Source organism: Meriones unguiculatus, chromosome 3, assembly GCF_030254825.1.
Source record: "Meriones unguiculatus strain TT.TT164.6M chromosome 3, Bangor_MerUng_6.1, whole genome shotgun sequence".
In the NCBI taxonomy this organism is placed as follows: Eukaryota; Metazoa; Chordata; class Mammalia; order Rodentia; family Muridae; genus Meriones; species Meriones unguiculatus.
The window spans coordinates 149,406,293-149,422,040 of record NC_083351.1 but is presented as its reverse complement, the minus strand read 5'-3'; positions in this window follow the sequence as shown (position 1 = coordinate 149,422,040).

Genomic DNA, 15,748 nt, shown 5'->3' with positions numbered 1-15,748 from the left:
GTGCCATTCAGACTAAAACTCAGCACGTAGACAGCACCTCCTGCCAAAACGAAAACAAAGACCTAATCCATCAAAGTCTCTAGTTCTGGAAAAGTCTCTAAATGTACTAACCTTGCTTTTTGGCTTCTGTAGTTCTGCTCCTGGCTAACTGTTCTTGTTAACTGAAGTGTGTCAGCGCAGGACCAGGTTTTTGAAATTAAAAGCTCACCTCGAGAAAGGCTCTGGGCTACGCTGGGGTCTTGAACAGCCAGAGTGGTCACCTGCCAGCTAATAAAGACTCCTATAGGCTTCAGTTCTTGTCTGAGTGGTACCCTGCCAACAGATACATGGGGATAGAGCAATTCTCATGGAAAGTCAGTTTGAATCAGCTCATCAGACTGAGATGATTTAACGTCACTCAAATGTCCTATGGAAGGAAAAGTAAACTCTCAATATATTCAGAAAAAAAAAAATCCACCCACCTAACAGATGAAACAGAAAAAAACACAAACACATAGGGTTAAACATATTTCTCTTAGTTTTAATATAACAACCAGACAAAAATATGACATAAAAGATTTGTATTTTACTACTAAAGTTGATAATTTATAAGTATAAATAGCTGTAAATAGCTATATAAGTGGATAAAAAACTATTTACTTATTTGAAAAGATGTCAGGAATATTGAGGTTTTTTTTTTTCCAATTAAATGTTTGCAGTGGAGATGAACGGAAGCTAGGTATAGTGGCACATGCTTGTAACCCATTACTCAGGAGGTTATAGCAGAAGGATTGCAAGTTCAAGTCCAGTCTCAGCTACACAGTGAGACCCCCACTTGAGAAAAATCATCTGTTGTTTGGTTTTGAGTCAGGGTCTCACTTTGTAGCCCTGGGTGGCCTAGAATCCTCTACAGTGCAGGTTAAAGGTATGTGCCACCATGTCTGGTCTCTCTCTCTCTCTCTCTCTCTCTCTCTCTCTCTCTCTCTCTCTTTCTCCCTCATTACTTGGGTAAGTAAGTAGGTAGAAAAGAAACCTTCCAACAGTACCCATAGAGTAAACATAGCATCTGAACATTCCTGTATCTGTTCTACCCTCCTGGCAGAGAAAAACGTACAAACGGCACCAGCAGGGCTTTTTTCCTTCTTGCATATCTAAGCTATTTAAGGATAAAACAATACCAGTTTTATGCAAATTCTTCCTGAAGATAGAAAAGAAAAAACTAACTCTCAACTGTTTTATGATGTTTTTGATTTTGTTTGTTTGTTTGACTGACGGAAATGAAACTAAATTCTAACACACACACACACACACACACACACACACACACACACACACACAGAGTTTACCATGCAGACCATACATAGTCCCACAGACATAGACACAAACGCCCGAAAGAAGAATATTAGCAAATTGAATGTAAGAAAGAGAATGCATCAAACAGGCACAAATCAGGCTTTTCCCGGGATTCAAAGTTGATTTGCCATTTGAAAATCAATAGATGTGATTTAGCATGCTCCCAGAACAAAGGGGGAAAATATCACAGAATCATCTTAACGGAGACAGGAAGAGAAAGCACTTCAGGAAATTTCGCATTCACACCGTAAAAACTCCTAGGGAGATGGAAGGAGGACACGGTCTTCCTCTGGTAGAGCACGGACATAAAGCCAGAGCACAGTGATCACGTGATCCTGCACGAGGTAATGAGGCTTCTCTCACTCTGGCAGCAGGATGTGCCGGTGTCCCGGCCAGCAGATAGGATCGATGCGATAAAGTACTCCAGAGGAACCAAGGCTGAAAGGCCTGGGAAGCATGAAATGGAGTTGTCACTATTTACAGGGGGCATGATTTGTGCACCTACCCCAGAAATCTCCATGTTTTATAAATAATGACTTAATTTAAGATATCTAAGTGAAAGATGAACAAAGGTCATTTGTATTTTCATCCGTCGAGGCATACAACTAGCAGATACATTTTACAATAAAATAGAGCGTTCACAGCTGTCTCAATCAAATACCCGAGACTAAATTTAATACAACTTCTTCAGTAGCTACAGACTGGAGAGCGTAAAACGTCAGCCAGAGAGAGTCAAGAAATCTTGAGCAAAGTCACAGAGAGGTCAGTTCGTGGACCAGAAGATCAACATGACGAGGTTGTCAACCTCTGAACTGATCTGTAGGTTTAATGGAATGGTAATCAGAATCCTAGTATATGTTTCATTTTAAAACCCAACACAATGATTTTAGATTCTTACGTAAAATACAAAGAATCGACAATAGCTTCCTCTCCCCAATAAATTACACAGTCCAACTTATTGCCAGCTATTGCCAGAGAGCCACCCCAGCAATAAAACACCATGTTTGCACAGGCGTGAACAGAAGCAAAGGAACATCACCGAAAAAAACAAAAATGGATCTACACACATATGCCTAGTGACAGGAAAAGACTTTATGATGTCACACCTACTGACAGGAAAAGTGGCAGAACAGAGAGGACCGGGAGACCGTGATTTTAAATACTTAGAGCCCTACCAGGTGACAGTGTGAAGGGGGAAGAACTCCTCATTCCTTCTAGACATGACAGACAGAAATTAACCTCAGGTGACTCACCATCACTGCAAACTTTCTTTCTTTCTTTCTTTCTTTCTTTCTTTCTTTCTTTCTTTCTTTCTTTCTTTCTTTCTTTCTTTCTTTCTCTCTCTCTCTCTCTCTCTCTCTCTTTCTCTCTCTCTTTCTTTCTTTGGAAAGGTGGGGAGTGTTTCAAGACAGGGTTTTTGTGTGTCTCCCTGGCTGTTCTGGACTCACTTCGTAGACCAGGCTGGCCTCAAACTCGCAGAGATCCCCCTGCTTCTGCCTCCCAGAGTGCTGGGATTACAGGCCTGCACCACCGCTGAAGTTTCTTTCTTAATCCTCGGCAGCTAGAAGTGGCTCTTTCCTATGGACTGTCTTCACGCGAAGGAGTGAGAGGGCTAGTCTCTTCTTTTGTTTATTTCTGGGAAGAAAGGACCTATTCTGCTTATAGTCTGAAAGGATATATTCTACCCTAGTAGGAAAGTCATGGGAGCAGGAGGCCAACTGGTCACATTACACCAGCAATCACAAAGAGAATGTGAACAGGAAGTGAGGACAGACCACAGACCCCAAGGCCTACCCCCAAGTAAGTGGCAAGACTCCGTGTCCTAACGTGTCTAATCCCAAAGAAGCTCCACCCTCATAACCTTGCCCAAATCTACGTTCCAAAGGCCTCAGCACCCAATACCAGCCTTTGAGGTGTTGATTGAGGTTCCAACACGTGAACCTGGGGAGGATTATCATGTTATCTAATATCAACGGTTATGAAACAAGTCAGCTCTGGTAACGCTTCAAGAACACACAAACAAACTGAATGAGTTGCCATGTGCCTGCAATTCTTAGACTTGGGAGGTAGAGACAAGAAGACTCTCTCTGGCTGACGTTTTACGCTCTCCAGTCTGTAGCTACTGAAGAAGTTATATTAAATTTAGTCTCGGGTATTTGATTGAGACTGCTGTGAATGCTCTATTTTATTGTAAAAAAAAGTGGGTTCCAAGACAGCTTCAGCTGTACAGTGAGATTTGTTTTCAATGTCTCCTCCTCCCTTTCCTCCGCCACCTCCTCCCTTTCCTCCGCCACCTCCTCCTAGTTGCTATTACTATTATAACAATAATAATTTTAAATGGAATATTATGTAGTAGTGCGGAGAAGTGATCCGTAAGCATTCCTGTAAGTGTGTCTCACGGAGAATTCGGCTGCTGCAACATAAAGCTTTAAGACAGACAGCATTATCCCATGATGTTGGAGGCCAGACTACTGATATTTTGGGGAGACAAGAATCAAGAGAAACTTACACAGAACAGCGGCAAGGGGAAATTGTGGGCACAGCTGGTGCTCTATACAGATCGGAGTGGTGAGAGTATGTGGAGAAGAATTTTGTGATAAGCAACGCAGCTGCCCAAGTGGCAAATTGTGAAATTTTGTGTATATCTACTCTACTTTAGTGAAAATGTATAATAAAAATCAGATAGGCAGTGTGCCTGCAGGTGTGCGACCTGAAAGGGCACACCATTGTTTATGGACAGCGCTCCTTCCGGAGCCCAGTGAAAACTTGGTGTTTGATCATGAGAAACAACACTCAAACCTCAATAGAGGAACTATCTACTAAAAATGGGAAAGGAAAATCATATTCTTCGAGAACAGCAGTGTCCGATAAGCATGGTGGCTCAGACTTGTAAACCCAGCATGAGCAAGAGACAGGGGAGGGGGAGTTGCAGAGTGAGACTGAAAAGAAAAGAAGAAGAAAAAAAAAGCAAAACAAATAACAAAGAAAAATGAACTGAGAAAAGCCAAAGAGGCACCAAGACAATTCTTCTTTTTGCAGTGTGGTTCAGAGAAGATAAAAGCCTGGATCTGTGGATGGCAGAGACTAGAGCTCCAGGATGGTGAAAGTCAGTCATTGCCAGCAGTTGCCAGAATCTGGGGAGAGGCAAGGTGGGTCCCTGCCTTGGCCCTTCAGCCAGATCCTGGCCTTGAAGAAGCCTTAGTTTTGGCCTCCAAGACTTGGGAACCACAGAGTGTGGCGATGCACGCCTTTAATGCCAGCATTCAGGAGGCAGGAAAATCTCTGTGAATCAGGCCAGCCCTAGTCTACACAGTTCCACCCCAGCCTGTCTCACAAAACAAAACAAGCGACAAGCAGGAGCCAGCAGGACCCGAGGTCAAGCAGAGCTACCTGTTCCAAAGCTCATCTCTAGTTGCTGTCTCTGACCTTGGCCTTTCTCCTGAGTCACATCCGTAACTAACTGTCCTTTTACATTGTTGTGTGCCTCTTCAAGAGGCACCTCAAGCATGCTGAAATTCACACGTCAAAACCCCAACAGTCAAGTGTTCCCTCTTTCCTCCAGAGTCCCTCTCCCATCCCTGTCCCATATAGTTGTCACCCACCAATATTTTTAATTGAAAACGTTAGAAGTCAATCTTGATTAATCTCCGTTCCCTAAACCACCTTAATCCATCAGCAAATCCTTTTTTAAGTCCTGGCTCTTACTGTGCTCGCTCTCTGAACCAGGTGGTTTTCCAGGTTGCTGGAGTCTTGCTGGAAGAACGGTAGGCACCAGCTAACCGAAAAGTAGCAAATGGTGTTATCCGAAGGCAAAGTGAAAGTACAAAACAGACGTACTGCCTGATGGCAGGCAGCAGGCTCCCAGGGAGATTTGCTCTCAGGGGCCCTGGTAAACTGCCTGGGGCATTTTTTTATGGAAGTGGGGGGTGGAACTGATTGCTAGGGGAAAATTGTAGATGATTTTCTGTTTTGACTAACAGGCTTGGATGATATACATCTTTGTTTGCTCTGCATGTCTTTTCCCATGATGCATCTGATTTTAGTCATGTGCCCATCTAACCATGTATAGCCACACTATGGAGTCTTTCCCTAAAAAAGTTCATTCATAAGACAAGCTTTGCACTGCTGCATGGATGCCGAAAACCAGTCTAGAACGGATGGACATGCTACCTTTGCTCCCGGGATGTGTTTGGTCACAGAAGAGAACCACTAGGAGTTGCAGGGACTGTTGGGGAGGAGTAATTGTGCCTTTGTTTGGAGAGGAGTGTATGCGTGTATTGATGAGGTAGGCGTCTCAGGCTGATAAACCATCTTTGCAAACTGTATGCCTTATTGTGATCTTTCATGGCCCTCACTGCAGCCATGGTACTCGTGTGCATGTTCTTTCTCAGCACTGACCCTGGCAGTCACCTCCTGCTCTTGTTCCTCTAGCAGTGAGCATAGCCTTTGTTTTCTTAAGTCTACTATTAGTGTTGCACCTGTATCATGTACCTGAGAGGATGTACAAATGCCCCGGCACATGTGTGAAGGTCAGAGAACAACTTTGATAGGTCAGTTTTCCTTTCCACCTTTAGGTGAGGTCCAGGAATCAGAATCAAGTCATCAAGTGGCATGCACTTTACCTTTTAAAACTATGAATTGGGGCTGGGGATATATTCCTGTGGTACAGTGTTTGCTCAGCATAGGCGAGGTTCTAGGGTTCAGTTCCCAGCCCCACCACAAATAAATAAAACAATGAATTAGTTAGTATCACTTCCTGTTCGAAGGTCTTCAGTGATGTCTCATTGTACTTAAAAGAAGAGATAATATTTATTGAGACACGGTAGACAGTTGTCATTTTCTTGGTTACCCAGAATCCTAACTCAGCTTGTACAAGCTCCACCTTGCCTTTGGAGCTTTGCTGGGTGGGTAGACGCTGCTTCCTGCTAGGGAACACTTTACACTCTGTCTTTTCTGAGCCTTTTTATCCCCCAGGTCAAGTAGATGCATGAGCTCTCAGCTAATCAGCTGTACTCAGTCAGTGTGGTAGTCAATGATACAGTGCTAGGTGTCATTTCCGCTGAGTGATGGGTGACTAGATATTTGGTTAAACAGTATCCTAGGTATGTCTATGAAGGTATTTTTGAACGAGCTTAACACTCGAATAGACAGAAAGAGTAAAATGGGGGTATCTCCCAATGTGGGCGGGCCTCATCCGATCAGCTGAAGGCCTGAGTTAAAAACGAAAGTCTCTTAGAATGAACAAATCCACTGTCTGCTTCTCTAATCTCATGATGGGATATCGGTTTTTTCTTCCCTTCAAACCTGGAGTTGTAAGGTGTGAGCTGAAATATACTATCTGTGTTCCTGAGACTTCGGTTGCCCAAACAAAGACGTTGGAGACTCTTGGTCTCTACAAACATAGAGTCAATTCCTCATAGCAAATCTCTGGACATGCCTGTCCAATCTACCTGCCATTGAATCAGGTTTTGACTTGGAGTCAGAAGAGACTGTGAGCATACTTTTTTATCTACTTCATTGGTTTCTTGTGCCTCTACCTCCCTTCTCCACCTCTTGTTCTTCCTATTACCTTCTAATATCCCAGCACTAGGCAGGAGAGAAAGGTTAGTGGGGAGAAGGGACACAGTAGTAAAGAAACTACTTCCAGGTGGTTAGGGTCATTGGGTTCTTTGGGGGCAATACCAATCTCAGTTGTCTGGTTATCTAACAGTCCAGCAAACCAGCAACAGAGAACACAGCAGAAGAATGAGCCAGCAACAGCACAGGGAGCAGCAGCCTTCTTTCTTTGAGTTTTCTGCTCTCTCCCAGATCTGGTATTTATACCCTCTCAGAGTCCTCAAAATTCCACTAACTGTAGCTGGCAAAGACCACACCCCTCTCTGAGCCACACAAAGCAAATATAAGCTGTGGATAAACTACAGCAGCCCCATATCCCACACTTGGGATTAAAACAAAAGCATATTTACATAACATAACTGAGTTTTTTTTAAAAAAAAAAACAAAACTTCCACTACAGGGACATCATTCAAATGGAGCAGAAGTGGGGGTGGGGCTGCAGACTGGCGCTCAGGGATCAGTGTTCACAAGAACAGCAGCAGGGGCACCAGCTTTGGCTAGGGCCAGCTGTGTCCTCTTTTCTGCCTCTGTCCCTCATAGCCCCATGGTACAGAGAGCCTTTGGATGAATTCCTTTGCTGATAGAATTTTCTGTCACTCCCAACACAGATCTATAGACATAGCTTACAAAACTCTACATATTTCAGTCACTGTCACTTTTTCAACTTCCACCACCTTCCATTTGAGGTTGCTGCAATCTATTCCTGGGGCCTTTGCTCCCAAAACCCACCTTGTACCTTTGGCCATGGTGTGAGGTGCCCTTCCCGGGTATCTCTCTGCACTGCTGTGTCTCCTTATTGAGGACCCTGCTCAAAGGGCAACTTCATAGGTGAACTTTGTTGTTTTAAAGCCAACTGCTTCCCCACACAGATACCTTCATTAATAACCCTATTTTATTTCAGTGACAGCTATTCTAAAGCATCTTGTTTGCATTCTTAACTTGTTTGTGTTCCACCTACCCCTTGGAAATTATATCGGCTCAGGCCCAGGTCAGGATAATAAATGCCTTATCTTTCTACCTGCATTCTGATAAAAGGGGGGCAGGGATCATTAGCAGAGTGGAAGAACCAGGGCCCTTCTTGAGAGAGAGCAAGCCAGACTTCTCTGAGGACTTCTTCTGTGGCTCCAGGCTTCTTCACACCAAAAAATTGATTTCTGAACATAAGGACCTCGGGGCCTGAAGATGAAGATGGATGAAACCCCAGCTCTGCAACTTTGTTTTAACCGTATCTTCCTGGCATTTATGTGGTTTACAAACTCCCATCGGCACAAATTCCTTCAGTATTTCAGGAACTTTCCGCTTGTTTCTTAGCTGTATTCACAGCACTGTCCTGTCTCTTCTCTACCCTGTGGCTCCTGTTCATTGCCTGAAGTCATCAGTAGGCCATGGGGCACTTTTTCTGTACCACAAACACTTTTTCTATACACATGGCATCTCACCTCTATCAACCCTTAATCCTCACCTGTGAGATAAGGTCAGGACAGGTAGTCCCATTTTCAGATAGAAAAACCGAGACGGAAGTTAAACAACTTGCCCACAGTCACCGATTTGACAAGGCAGGGGCTGGACTTAGTTCTATGTAGCCTATGCCTGAAGTCCATCATCTCAACCATCACTTTTTTGAGTAGCTTCTGCATGCCAGCTACCTTGAAATCTCTTCAGATGAAAGCCAATTGAGCCCCTCTCTGTACTCCCAAGGTATAGCATGTACACCAGATTCCATCAAAATAAGCTGTATATTCATGATCCGCCTGTCCTGTGAGCCCATACGCTCCTTAAGGACACTGTCTGTGTGCGCCTTATTTGTTGCTGTGCCTGGCACCTGGTTTTGTGCCTCAAGCAGAGCAGGTGCTCTGAAAAGGGTTGGATGGAAGACTGTAGGGAACCAACGATTGTCTCATGCCATCTGCTTTGACTTCAGAGACAATGCCTTGGCTTCTAGGACCGTGGGCTTCACTTAACCAATGCAGGCAGTGCCAGTACCCAAGCAACAGTTAAGGCAGAAGGCAGGGAGAGCTTAAGATTGCCTCTTAGGATCCTGATTCATCCACCTCAAACTTACATAGCTCAAGGCAAGATCAGGACAGAGCCAGGGGTGGAGGATGTCGTGAACATTTTTCAAAGCAAGGGAGAGGGCTGAAAGGATAGGATGCCTGGTACTCTCAAATCTGTTTTCCCAGTCTAGGGGGTTCTTTCTGTTGCTACATCTCTGGGTTCTGGTCTAATAGCCACAACCTCTCATGACCATCTTTTGCTTGTGTCTAAGAGGGGAGCTCTCACAGGGCTATAAGCAAGAAAGAGGTCACCATTCCATGCCAGCAGATCCAGCTGCACGCGCACACTCTTTGGACCCTACAGATCCACCAGGCCAGAAGATTTCAAAAACCTTTTCTCCTGTTTCAAATAGAACGCGCTCCTTTTAAGAAGAGTCTCTAGTTACACAAACCATGTGAGTGCCAGGGAGTAATGGTGAAAACAAACTTGGAGACCTGGGCTCTCATCTGCCTTCATGCCCACCGAGTGGATGGAAAACCACCAGCGTGCCAGGACTGCCTCATTACAAAGGTGAACCCGCTGCATACAGTCACGTGCTGCTTAGCTCGGCATCCTGACGGGACGAGACCCGTCTGAAGGAGCTTTGCCTCCAGAAGCCCCTCTGCTTCCTTTCTCATACACGTGGCTGCTAACCACAATGATTACCACGGTGCCATGGGCTCTCCCCCAGTGTGTGTAATCTCGGGGCAACCCCCGAGGCCTCCAACCCCACATGCTACATTTGTAAGGACCAACTAGAAACTTTGGGTCATGTCCTATGTACTTGTGTAACACGCTGACACATCTGAAAACACTTTGTCGCACGTGGCAGTAGGTTTTTGGAGAGAGAGGGATGTTTGTGGCAGACAGAAGTCTCCAGAAGACAAAAGCTCCCCCTTTTCCAGTTTGCAGCGACTAAAGCAGAGGCTCCTGGGAGGCACCAGGAATAGGCTTTTCTAGAGAGAAAAAGGAGGTCTGGGAAGTGAACACTTGAATGGCACCCCATGGAACATTTGGGGAGTCTCTTTGAGCTCTGAGACTCAGTGACTGGAACATATTCCTTGCATCACCATAGTCTTATCAATCAGGAAACATTCTTGAGTTAATCAGTTAACTGATTAATTAATTAGCAAGCAGCCAAGGCAAAGACCCACTTGGTAGTCAGTATAAAAGAAACAGAAATGCCAGGTTTCACAAGGCTCAACATGACTTTGAGAGGAGCATCTTGGTGACCAAGGTGACCAGCACTGCCCACCCTCTCACTGTGGACATCTCAGCAGCTTCCCAGATCTCCCAGTAATGACTCAGAAGAAATCTCTTGCTAGCTGAGTAGAATGGGGGATGCCAAGACAATCAAATTTTATTTAGAAAAATAAAGGATGTAGTATTCATACGTCTTTATAGCCCCAAATAATGAGATCCTTATAGGCAAGTTATCTCCTATGGTGCTTACAGGAGACCTCGTGTGGAGTTGTTAAGGCAGGTGTTGGCAGGAATTGGCGGGAGAACTGGGTCTCAGAGTGGTTTTAGCACCTGTAAACGCTAAGTTCTAAATTTGGGTCTCGTTCCTACAATTGTTCCTCCCAGAACTGAACTCAGAAAATGTTAGCTATAGATGTGAAATAATAGCATAATTTGTTAGTTAACATTTGTGTGTTTGTACTCACACATATGAGGAAGCCAGAGAACAACCTTGAATGCTGGCTTCCTCTACTTTGTGCTGTTTGTTTGTTTGTTTGTTTGTTTGTTTGTTGGGGGAGGTTCTTTTGTTTCATTGAGAAAAGTACAACCGTGGACGTCATTCCTCAGGAAACACCTACTTTGCATTTTTTAAAACAAGATCTCTCAATTCCCCTGGAGCTTGCCAAGGTAGGCTAGGCTGGCTGGCCAGCAAACCCCCCTGTGGTCGGCTCACCACTGACAGGATTCCAAACACATGGAGCCACACCCTCTCTTTTTCAGATGGGAGTTCAAGCTCAGGTCCCCATGCTTATGAGCTAAGAGTGTTACTAAATGGGTATCACCCCAGAGCATCTGAATGCTAGAGGTGAGGTTTAGAAGTCAACATCTCTAGTGGTTGTCTCTTGACTGTCCCTTCCTGATTATTCCCTCAGGATCTGTTTGTCTCTCAGGACAAATTGTTGGGATACCTGTCTAGAACCCACCTTCGATGGATGATTAGTCTAGGTCCTTAACTTGTCTGGATTTAGAAATAACCTGGGTCATCACCTCTACGAGAGTCTGGAGGATGTTTCTAGAGAGGCGTAGCTGAACAGGGAACACTCATTCTGAATGCGAATGGCCGCTCCATGCTCCATACACCCTCTGCCATGATGCCTGGACCAAAATAACCCCATTTGTTCCTTAAGCTGCTTTTGTCTCAGGGATGAGAGAGGGAGCCCATACTGGACCACCCAGCTCCTTCAGTTATGCACACAATTTCCTATGTCAAATCTTTCTCTGTCTGAAAGAGTCAGGAAGGTCACTGGATTTGCATGTATACTTTGAATGATACACAGACTTATACAAAACAGTACAAACCTTAGACAACAACCAAAGAAAAAGAGCAGAAAATAAGCACAAGATTAGACAAAAAGCATGTTATCAATTTTTTCCTTTTGCAAAAAGGAGATTTGAGCTTATCTCTTAAGCTTTCCAGGAGAGAAGAAGCAGTCATTTGATTCACAAAATCTGAAGCAAAACCATTTCATTCATGCAAAAGTACCATTTGTTCTGGGACCAGATAAAGCTTCCTTTATGAATTTTGATGGTACTGTTTGTGCTAAGTCAGTGGAAGTGATCTGGGTTGTTAACTTTTGTTCCTAATGAAAAAACAAAGTGTTGGATAAAGTGGGGGTATTTACAGGCTGTATCATGATATACAGGCATACATTAAAACTTCCATTTAAATTACTCCCTTGAATATGTATTAATTCCCCCAATCTCTCAGAGCAAGGTAAAGCTTTCTCTCTGATTAAGAGTCCTCTGATTTGAATCACAGTGCCATCTTTCTTATATAAATTATACCCACAATACATCATCTGCGATTTGGAGCTTCAGTGTGCTTAAATTGGGACATGGTATCTGACAACCCATGAAGAATTCTGAGTGCCTGTTTTCTAGATTAAAAAATAAAATAATCCTTTTCCAGTTGCAGTTGTGATAGCCACTTCTGTATCACACATCCCTCATGCCCTCACATCCACCTTCATGAAGCATTTCCAAGCATTCCCCTTGAATTTATTGAAATGAAAAGTCGATCATATTTTTAGATCCTCTAATATAAATGTAACATATTATGACAGTAGCAAGTTCAACGGTCGTAAACATGATTGAGAACACAACAGACCTTGACAAGTGCATAGTTTTGATGGTGTGATCAGGTGGGTGGGCAAACGAGAGAGTACGTGGACCCAGAACATCCCGTGAGCTTGAACATCAATATTTAGGATAGGCAGGAGAGCTAGAAGATAATGATGAAATCGATGGCAACCCCAGGAAGGTGTGCAGTAAGGACTACAGAGGCCGTCCCTAACACGGTGTCTCAGTGAATTCTACAGCCAAGCTCCGGGCAGGAAACAACCTCAAGTCGTCTCGGTCATACCCAGCACAGCAGAATGAAAACAGGTACTAAACATTGATCTCAATAATTCCCTTAATCTCGGGTGGAGGCTGATGGATTAGGCCAAGGCTAACCTGGTGAGGCTTCACACAGCCTAATCACACACGCAGCTCGTTATGTTGATGGAGAGAGCTCACACTTCCAGGGAGAGGTCCAATGGGTGATGGTTCTTCAGAGAGCTGTACATAAGGATTGTTTTGACGAAGGAGGCATTCGAAAGGCTCTAAATATCAGGGAGTCAGAAGTTACACGGCCTGACAATTACATGGAGGGCGGCTATTTTTATTGTCCATCAAGGGTAGACTAATACTTTCCCAATCAGCCCAAATAGAAGCATGGGGTGGTGGTGGTGGTGGCGGTGCACTCGTTGGACAGCAATTCAAAAGAAAACTGATAGCCTATTGTTATCAGAAGGGTGAACGCTTAATGCTACCCTGGTGTGGTTGGCCTGTACTTTAATCACAGGCAGCTGAACTGGAGGAGTACACATGTGATCGGAAAATGACTTCTTTTCTTCCCGTTTCCTTCAGACACCCCCAAAAAGACTAGTAATTTTCCCTTCAAATACATTCAGTAGAAATCAACTCAGGTATACCAGTTATCCCTACTACTTTCTCCGGACACTTTTACTCACTAAAGTCGATTATATTTTCAGATTTAATTAACTTTTAATGAGCACACACACACTTCTCCCAGCACAGCGCTAGGCTCTCTCATGTGGATTATCTTTATTTAATAAACTGACTAAAATAAAAATTTACTTACATCCTCCTGATGTAGCTTTAACCCAGATATATGCCTGCCTCTGTAGAGGATAAAAGTAGACTGAGAAGACAGACCTCAGACTCGCCAGAGCCAATCAAGTTTTTACCTGAAAATATTAGATTTTCCTGTGTGACAACAGTATAGGCAATTACAGTGATTTACAGTGATACAGAGTAATTACTACGAGCCATTGTAAGTTAAAAATGTAAGCTGATAATTTCATTTATTTGAGTAGCACACACATAAAAGGTAGAAAGGTATGGGGAAAACCATATCAAAGATATCACTGATGATCTACAGGAAAGAGTGCCCTGAGCAAATAGTTCAGAGCTCTAAGTTTGCAGATTCCACATCAGTGAATTGAACCAACAAGGACAGAAAGGATTTTAAATTGCGCCTCTCAGTCCTGGACGAGGACTCAGGGCAGAGAGTGTTTGCTGAATAAGCGTGAGGAACTGAGCTTGAATTGCCAGGTCCCACATAAAAAAGTCAGACATGGTAGCTTACAGGGAGAGATTACAGGGAGGAGGAGACAGGAGAATTCCCAAATTGCTGGACAGGTAGGTAGTTTAGTCAATCAGTAAGTTCCAGGTCCAGTGAGAGAAAAAGGTGGAAGCTGGGCAGGGTGGCACACACCTGTAACCCCAGCACTTGGGGAGGCAGAGGCAGACGAATCTCTGTGAGTTCGAGGCCAGCCTGGTCTACAAAGCGAGTCCAGGACAGCCAAGGCTACACAGAGAAAACCCATCTTGGAAAACAAGACAAAATAAAACAAAAAAACCCAAAACGCATGCTGTCCTCCTCTGGGTTACACACACACACACACACACACACACACACACACACACACACTGTACTCCTGTGCCTATCCCTGTATGCATACATACATGTTTGTGAGTGCTTACACACAGACACATTGTTCCCGTAGTAATGAGTTTGTACGGATGGACTTTTCTCCTTGTCACTCCCTTAAACAATACGGCATATCAAACATTTGCATAGCATCTGCATGGTATTAGGTATTATAAGTAATCTAGAAACCATCTAAAGCATATGGGAGGGCGTTCATGTGTTATATGCAAATAACCCACTTTAAATAAGGGGCTTGTGCATCCTCAGGTTTTCCTACCTCCAGGGGGTGGTGGAATTAACCTCCCGCAGACATGAAGAAACAAGCGTATATTTAATAAAAAATTTTAGATGAAATTTAGAGGTAAGCACCTTGGTGATTGAGATATCTGAAAAACAGTGAGACCCAGGCAGTACCCCTCTTCGTCTTCCTGTCTGAGTCAGTTCGGCAGTTTATGTTTAAGTGGCCAGAGAATACCCCCGCCCCCCCCGCCCCCCCCGCCCCCCCCCCCCCCCGGCACCCCAAAGGCAGGAAATCTTACAGCAACGGGGGAGGTCAGTCAGTCACAGCCAAGCACACAGTGGGGGATGGGTCATTAAACTGCCAAACTACAGGGGACTGCGGCATTCTCCCATTTTCCCAAGGGTTACCTACGAAAGACAGGAGCGTCTGGGGACATTGTGGGAAGGGACAGGGGCCTGGGATCCATCAGCCACGGAAACAACTTGAAGCTCGCATTTTCTGAGTCTACTGAAATGGACTTGGAGGTCTGGTAAAATTCATTTAACCCTAGTCACCTTGTTGTGTAAGGCACACACCTCCTATCTCTAAGGCTGCTAGGAGGATTGAGACCAAAACGTGCCTTCAACGCTTATAAATAGTCCTTTAAGAAAGGGGTCTGGGCTGGGCGGCGGTGGCTCATGCCTCTACTCCCAGCACTCAGAAGGTAGAGGCAGGAGGATCTTTGTGTTCCAGGACAGCCAGAACTGTTATAGAAACTGTCTCAAAAGTCGGGGAGGGAGGAGTGGGAGGGTGTGTCTGAAGAGATGTCTTTAAGGTAAAGAGGAAAGGAGGTGGCCCCAGAAGTCCCTGGCTATACCATTGTCTTTAAACTTCCCTGTCATGCATTTCAGAGACCTGAGGGGGTGTACAGCGTCTATATTCTAGCCAGAGGAATTAAAGCTGTGTATTCCGGCCAGATCACACAAACCTTGGTCTTTGGATGTTATCCCTTACCAGAGTAGCCATGTTGCTAGATTAAAATTCCTCTACAATCCAGTATTATAGTGTAGCAGAAGCCAAAGGCCTCAAACCAGACCAATGTCTCATAGCAATGAACAATTGCAAGTATTGCGTTTGGTCAAAAGGGTATACTGTGTAACACACCACATCTTTTACGGCAAGATGATTTGTTTGTTTGTTTGGTTGGCTGGTTTATTTTGAGGGGAAGGTTGCAATGTAGAGGGCAGAGATGAAGAGACAGGGAGATGAGTAGGATTAGGGTACATGATGTGAAATTCACAAAGAAT